General features: G+C 42.1%; 1 long non-coding RNA gene across 1 annotated transcript; it reads left to right on the top strand.

Moving 5' to 3' along the window:
- The first annotated feature begins 6,066 nt into the window (after positions 1-6,066).
- LOC135567468 (uncharacterized) lies at positions 6,067-7,143 on the top strand. The gene is made up of 3 exons (XR_010462370.1): positions 6,067-6,481; positions 6,760-6,871; positions 6,966-7,143. It is a non-coding gene; the product is annotated as an uncharacterized LOC135567468 (long non-coding RNA).
- Positions 7,144-7,646: the final 503 nt, after the last annotated feature.

Here is a 7,646-nt window from a genome sequence, read left to right as displayed (position 1 = left end):
CATGAGTGCAAATGATTAGTTTAATTTAAAGTCTCTACATTTTAAATGATTTCGGTTGTAGTTACATCATAGGGGCTGGTCCTCCATATTACTTCACACCTGACTTTGGCATTCTCCTGAATTCTGATTGGTTTAATGTAATAACTCCAAATATACAACTGTGAGGTGTTACTTTGCATTGGGCAAAATATTTTATTTATCTTTTTATAAACAACACAAAACATACAAACGACAACATCATACAAACATGAAGTACATCACACCTGCCCAGACCCACAAGAACACACCTCCATCTCCATTAACTACATCACACCTGTCCAGACCCACTAGAACACACTCCCATCTCCATTCACTACATCACACCTGCCCAGACCCACTAGAACACACCTCCATCTCCATTAACTACATCACACCTCCAACTGTCAGTTGGTTGCATGAATAACTATGATTACTAAATGTTACATAATTGTAAATATGAATGATCAAAACCAAATGTACACCGCTTTGTTAATATGTATTGGCAATACTTCACTTAATGGTGAGGCATGAAATAATAAACATGAACATTAGAAATCAGGTTGTACATGATGTTGGAACTGACACATACAAAAAAACACCTGTAAATGGGAGATATCTTTTACCTCACTGGTTAGAGGACAACCTGCAGAAGACAGTGAGCTACATTTTGGAGTGTTGCATTTAAATGTAGGGGTCGCTAAACAAAGGAACGCAACACTTATTTGTCATCACTCATCGATATCACGTTGAAATCAATTGTGCCGAGAGGGGGGAGATGAGGCTGCAAGTCCTGTTAAAACTAACGCAGCAAAAACCACACGGAATCTGGGAATAATGTGCACACCACTGGTTAGAGGACAATTAGGAGAAAACAGACAGATACATTTTGAAGTGTTGCATATTGAATGAGGTGGGTCACCAACGTGGTAAATGGAACAACTCTTTTTTTGTTAATCACTTTTTGTGACCAATTCAGAGCCTGGATTTTCCCCCTTTGGCTAATATCCATGTCATGTTGAAATCAATAGAAAAGGGGACAAACATTGAGGGTTCTACATTGTGACATCATTAAAATCATTAAAACAACATTGTGACATCTCCTTCTACAATGTTAAAACATTCTACATTGTGACATTAATTAAATTAATATTGTGATTATTATTAAAATATGTTTTTATAATGGAGGGAGGGTGGACAGATAGAAACAATGAACTCCAAAAGGTTCTTTGAGGAACCATGATAAGGGGTTCTTGAAAGAACTTATTGGGGTTCCCACAAAGGTTCTTCAATAACTTTTAGGGGTTTCCTCACAGTTTCAAATTGAAGTTTAAAGGATTCTCCAGGAACCTTTACCTTTTAGAGTGTATATTGATGAAAGTCACGTTGTCCGAGAGACATTTACGTAGTTATACACAGCCCAATTTGGGAAGACTATTTTGGGGTGGAATAGCGGCCACGACAGACAGACCTGATATCGCCCCATAATTCGAAGTCCTTGGACGTCACGTGCTGAGGGGGTCTGACCAAAGATTATATTTAGCTACACTTTGTAGTACATTTTTACACAATGATAAATGTTTCTGATGACACATAGCCCTTTTTCAAAGGGAGTCGTTGGTTTTTAGGGGCAGTCGCTTTTTAGCTTTTTGTCTGAAAGTATTTTCTCAACTGCGATACAGACTCCAGTCAGCAGATGGCGATGTGCGTCTTTCAGGTGATTCTGCCACTGTGACGTGTAATATAGTGGACAGGACGCTTCTTCAACATCAACAGTTAGTCAGACACTTTGGTTCACTCTAACTTTATGGAAAAATGTGTATTCAATAAATATAGTGTAACCGATGTGAAATGGCTAGCCAGTTAGCGTTTCAATCGGTGACGTCACTCGCTCTGAGACCTTGAAGTAGTTGCTTTGCAACGGTCGGCTTTGTGGAGCGATGGGAAACGATGCCTCGAGGTTGGCTGTTGTTGATGTGTGCAGAGGATCCCTGGTTCGAGCCCAGGTCGGGGCGAGGAGAGGGACGGAAGCTATACTGTTGCAATAGCAACTCCTCTCATACTGGGAAGACCCCCCCCCTGCATTTTCAGGCCTTAAGGGCAGTTTTATTTCAATTGTAGTACCGGGATGGAGAAAATCCAGTAAGCGTTTTATAGTCACAATGTTAGGATAACTTATCCTAAAGTGGACACACTCCCATCAGTTTCTGAGACAACTGCCCAGACTTTGTAGACTGTTTAATAATGCTTAAACCTCATCTTTATCAAATTATCCATTAAAGATACCAATGCAAAACCTACATTCATCTACATATGGGTTGTTTAAATTGTATCTAATGATTATGCCAGTAATACTTCATCAAATCTCTAGTAATAAATATACCCACATACAATTCATCATATTTTCATATTCACAGAATCCTTATAAAACGTAAGAAATTCTCAGCGACTTGCTACAACCATTCCATTTGCTTTTTCAAGGACTCTCCATAGCTACACAGCAGCTCTCCAAACATACTCCCAGCAGAATATTTTTTTGTACTTTTGTTTCCCAGACAATGACCATAGGATCCTCAACAGCTCGGCAAAATCAAGCCTCCCAGGGACTATAGACCTTCTGCTGCTTTCTAAAATATCATCCCGCTTATTATCCAAATGTTAATAATCTGAGTAAGCATATTTCTAAATGTTACTATCCAAACATCAGATTAAGACTCATTTCCACATTCACACAACTCTCATATCAGTCACACAATGCTATTCCCAAACATACCTAATCAATTAGTTTTTCAACAATATTTTTACCTGCAGGAATATTTTCACATTTCTATCTCATGGTTAGTTCCTAGGATAATGCAACTCATACATTTATACTCAGAGCCTCCTGACTGGGCCCTGTTTACACCTCCACACAGGAATACACACTCCGAGCCTCCTGACTGGGCCCTGTTTACACCCCCACACAGGAGTACACACTCAGATCCTGACTCGGCCCTGTTTACGCCTCCAAGGTGCCCCCTCACATAGGAATACACACTCAGAGCCTACGAGGATTTTCTAAAAACTCACTTTAAAAAAAACTAGGTGTATAGAATCTGCTCGCTGCCTCTCAGGTCTAAGGTGGGTCCATCTGCTCCATTCCCGAAGTGTGGTCTCCATGAGATTCCAAGTTTGAGGGATCCCTCGAGGACGATTTACCCAGGTCGTTAGGAGCGGGTCACCAAGTCAAGATTCACATTGCCAAATGTGGTTGTTAATTTCTTTAATATCAAATGAGAAACAAACTTATCACACAAGTCAGATTTATTCTTAAACTAAATCTTTATTCACTTATTAATAAGGGAGCAGGTCAATACAACACACACATATAAAGTGAATCAATTGAGTGCTCTACGATAATGATGGCTGGTCAACAAATCAGCCCTAGATGATTCATTGAGAGCCACGAGACAAAAGTACAAGGGTCTTTTATAGCTAAGATACACCCCTTTCAACCTACATGACCAACAACAGATGTATAGAACGGGTCACAAGGTTACGATTTGTATGAAAGATACTTATAATTCACAGCAGACAGTGTCCTCTGTAAAAACAGTACTCTGTGTAGAAACCAGGGTCTGGCCCTGAGGTCATCTCTCCCTGATACCATAGAGAACAGAAACATTAACTCATAATCTGGAATGCAGTCTCTTTAGGTTAGATCACACAAAAGACATTGTAAATCTCCTGTCAGTGTTTTCTCCCAGAAGCACATCCTCAGTAGAACACAGACACAATAGTTCTAAGAACCCTCTATTCTGTTGCATAAAACAACCATTTGATACAATAAAAGTACAATAACATAATGTTGAAGTTTTGCTCTCAGTGTCCACTGAAAGTTGACTTGTAACAACAACTGGGACCTAAAAGACACCCACCATGAGACCCACTACATCTGCCCAAGAAAATAAACAAAATAAAAACCCACAACAAACTTAAAAACAGGAAGCAAACCAAAACGGTAGCGCAACTAAAGGTGTTGATTTGTCACATCTATCAAGACAACTGGAGAACCTGGACACGCTCAGGTGAAAAACCTTCTCACTAACGAGATGGACAAGCCAGCACAGGTGTAACACATACTGACTAACGAGGTGACACCATTCAGTGCGTCCTACGTGCTAAAGTCCAACCTCAAAACATAAATGGAAAAACCAAAGCCTGTATCACCTTCCCCCTTAAGACAACAAACATATCCTATATTTTTGTTGGACACGTTTGCTCACCACCAACAGAAAACAACTTCCATTTCACATTATAATCAACTACAATGCTTCACTTTCACCAATATAAGTGATAAAATGACTTATTGAGCTCAATGAAGCCAAAACATGTGTGTCCAGGCTTAATTGGTTGCACAAAGACCAAGCTGGAGCAGACACGGATTCATTAACAGGTGAAACCAATCGGATAGGTGCGTGCTCATGTCACCCAAATAGGACTCCTGCCAGATCACAGATTAACTGATTTACCATGGCACCAGGGAGCCTGCATTTTCCCCAGCCAGCTACAACTTTTTGAGCATACGAGGAGTGTAAAGATATAATTAAGAAGAAAGGCAACACCGCCACAGTGATAAAGCAAAGAGGAAAAAGGTGGAAAGTGATGCAGACCGCCTCGAATGTGTTAGTGCCACTACACTCACTACTCCGCTGAAACATCACAATTACACCAAAGAGCTTAATCTTACATCTCCAAAAATGAAACAACAAATTTTTAATTGAAATGCACCGTGATATGAGAATTGTAGTGCACTCCATCACACTGTATAAAGCTATGATACATTTTTGATATTTTTACTGAAAACAAGACAAAAATACCAAGTAATTTTTTGCAGTGTGACTCCATTAAATGTGTGTGTGTGTGTAGATTAAACATGAACGGGCCAAAACGGACATGGCAGCAGGTCAAAATCAAATACAAGAACATTCTGCAGAATGGTATGGTCCCTGACTAATATTTAACAAAGCACAAGCATATATTGTACCCAGAAGGTGCCTGCTCACACATTGTCTGTACTGTTTTAGCAGTGAAAAAGAATACCCACAGACAAGGCACGGGTGGTGGGTCACCAAGGCTGACCTTACCCGCAGCAGAGGACATGGCCTTGGAGCTAAATAAAGGCAGGCCCGTCTTAGAGGGGATCCTGGGGGAAGAGACGAGCATAGGTTCCTCCCAAGATGCCACCCGCTTCATTCAAGGTATGTCCTTCCATCTCTACATGGGATACAACCACATTCATATTGAATCAATTTGGACTGTCTGACTTTGGTTTACCTATTGCCTGGCAGCACTGTGTTCCTGTTAGAGCCACCAGCACAAGCACCAGACGATGCTGATCCAGTGAGTACTCCATCAAAGGCATACTGTAGGCCTGGCATGTCTTGTCTACTAGCTTCAATATGAATCCGATTAAATGTGATAGGGTGAAGGCCCCAGTGCAGCAGCAACAGCACATGATGGAGACGATGATGAGGAGGAGACCATCTCTGGATTCCAGAAGGCATGAGGTATCATGTTAAGACTGTGAAAGTACTATTTACTCTACAATGGTGAGGAGTCCTCATCAAAATCAAAAATCTAATTTCTTTACAGGACCCAGATGCTATACAGTGGGAAAACCAGCCTGGCAACATAGTGCGTATTAATAAAGGACACCACATCCTGCCAAATTCCAGCTGCGCTAATTGTATTGTGTTCACAGAGCTCACAAGCTATCAGAAAGTTGTATGGCAACCACCTCCGGCGCCAAATAGAACTGGCAGACATAGACATTCAGTACAAGAAGAAAAGATGGACAATCTTGCACTGGATGTGAGCTCTTATTAGTGAGCACACAGGACGGTGGCATCTTTCTAAGGTTTTTATTTTCCCAGCAATCAGTACAACCAAGTCATCGTTATAAGGCATCGCCCTCTTTTGCCCACCCCCAGCACCAGGTGTGGCCACTAGCCTATATGAAGGCCCAAAATTGTGTGTTCCTTTCTGCTCTGACAATGGCATGCCCATTCGTGCGAGATGTGGTGGATGAAGAAGCACTTGTGCTGAGGAGAGCCTTCAGGCGAGAAAGGGTCTTCAGGGACCGGTTGGACCCACTGGCCTTCCTGATGACCATCTATATGAAAGATACAGGTTTTCTGCAGATGGCATCAGGTATCTATGCAGACTACTGGGTCCCAGGATTAAGCACCGCACTGCACGGAGCCATGCACTGAGTGTGGAGCAAATGGTTTGTGTGGCCTTGCGCTTTTTGCTAGTGGAGCCTTCCTGTACTCAGTGGGGGATGCAGAACAGCTGAACAAGGCCACAATTTGCCACTACAATAAGGAGTGTGTGTCTGGCTATCAAAGCATTAGCAGATGTCTTCATCTCCTTCCTGGCCACAGAAGACTCTGTGACATCAAAGAGGAGTTCTATAGGATTGCAGGTAAGAGGATCTACAAATTACAGGACAACTGTTAACACATAGTAGGATACTCATTACTTTGTGTGACAGGTTTCCCCAATGTCATTGGTGCAGTGGACTGCACACACATAAGGATAAAAGCCCCTCAGGTGCCCATGAGGCCGATTTTGTGAATAGGAAATCCTTTCACAGCATTAATGTTCAGGTGAACATAACTTTTGATATTGTCCATTGTGAACACTCTGCATTGCCAGTGATGTGCATTGATTGGTGTAATATTCCTCATCTTATGATTTCAGATGGTCTGCAATGCTGACTGTGTGATCAGCAATGTTGTGGCAAAATGGCCTGGCTCAGTCCATGACTCCAGAATCTTTCGGGCCTCTGAAATCTATCAGTGCCTATCACAAGGTAAGCCACACAACCCCTATTTATAACCATCATGGCTGTGTCAAGAATATCACTGTGTTTATGAGGTAGTAATGATGAGATTTTGTGTTGACAGGTGAATTCTCTGGTGTGTTGCTGGGAGACAGGGGTATGGCTGCCAGCCTTTTCTCCTGACACCTTTCACAGACCCCCAGGAAGCACAGCAGGCCTACAACCATGCCCATGCCAGGACCAGGGCCAGAGTTGAAATGACCTTTGGCCTCCTGAAGGCACGCTTTCACTGCCTTCACAAATTAAGGAGTCAGCCCTGTTAGGGCATGTGATATTACTGTGGCTTGTGCTGTCCTCCACAATGTGGCCTGCCTGAGGAAGAGAGGGCCCCCAGAGTGCCACCAGCCATGGACTGGGACAATCCGGCAATCTTCCCTGATGACGACAGTGGTCGGCTGCTGAGGGACCAATATGTGTTGAATTATTTTAGTTAGTATGTGTGCTTTCAATTTTGGTTAAATATGTCCTGCGGTGGCAGAGGAATTTGGGTTTTTGGGTTCGTTTTTGACGAATTTGGCCTCTTATGATGTTTGTGCGGTATACTGTGTGTAATACAAGGCTGCAGGAGGCTACTGCATCCATTCATTTGTCTGTTCAGTTGATGTGTATGGATTTGTCCTGCATTTATTTTAGTGTGCAGACATGCAGGGTGTGTTATATACAGACCTTTGAATGTGTATGTATCATTTTGTATAATATGCTTGGATTCTGTGCTTTCCATCTTGTAGAGTCACTGTGACTTCAG

Source organism: Oncorhynchus nerka, unplaced genomic scaffold (assembly GCF_034236695.1).
Source record: "Oncorhynchus nerka isolate Pitt River unplaced genomic scaffold, Oner_Uvic_2.0 unplaced_scaffold_2041, whole genome shotgun sequence".
NCBI classification, from domain to species: domain Eukaryota; kingdom Metazoa; phylum Chordata; class Actinopteri; order Salmoniformes; family Salmonidae; genus Oncorhynchus; species Oncorhynchus nerka.
Note: the sequence above shows the minus strand (reverse complement) of the source record. Positions and strands in the feature narration are given on the sequence as shown.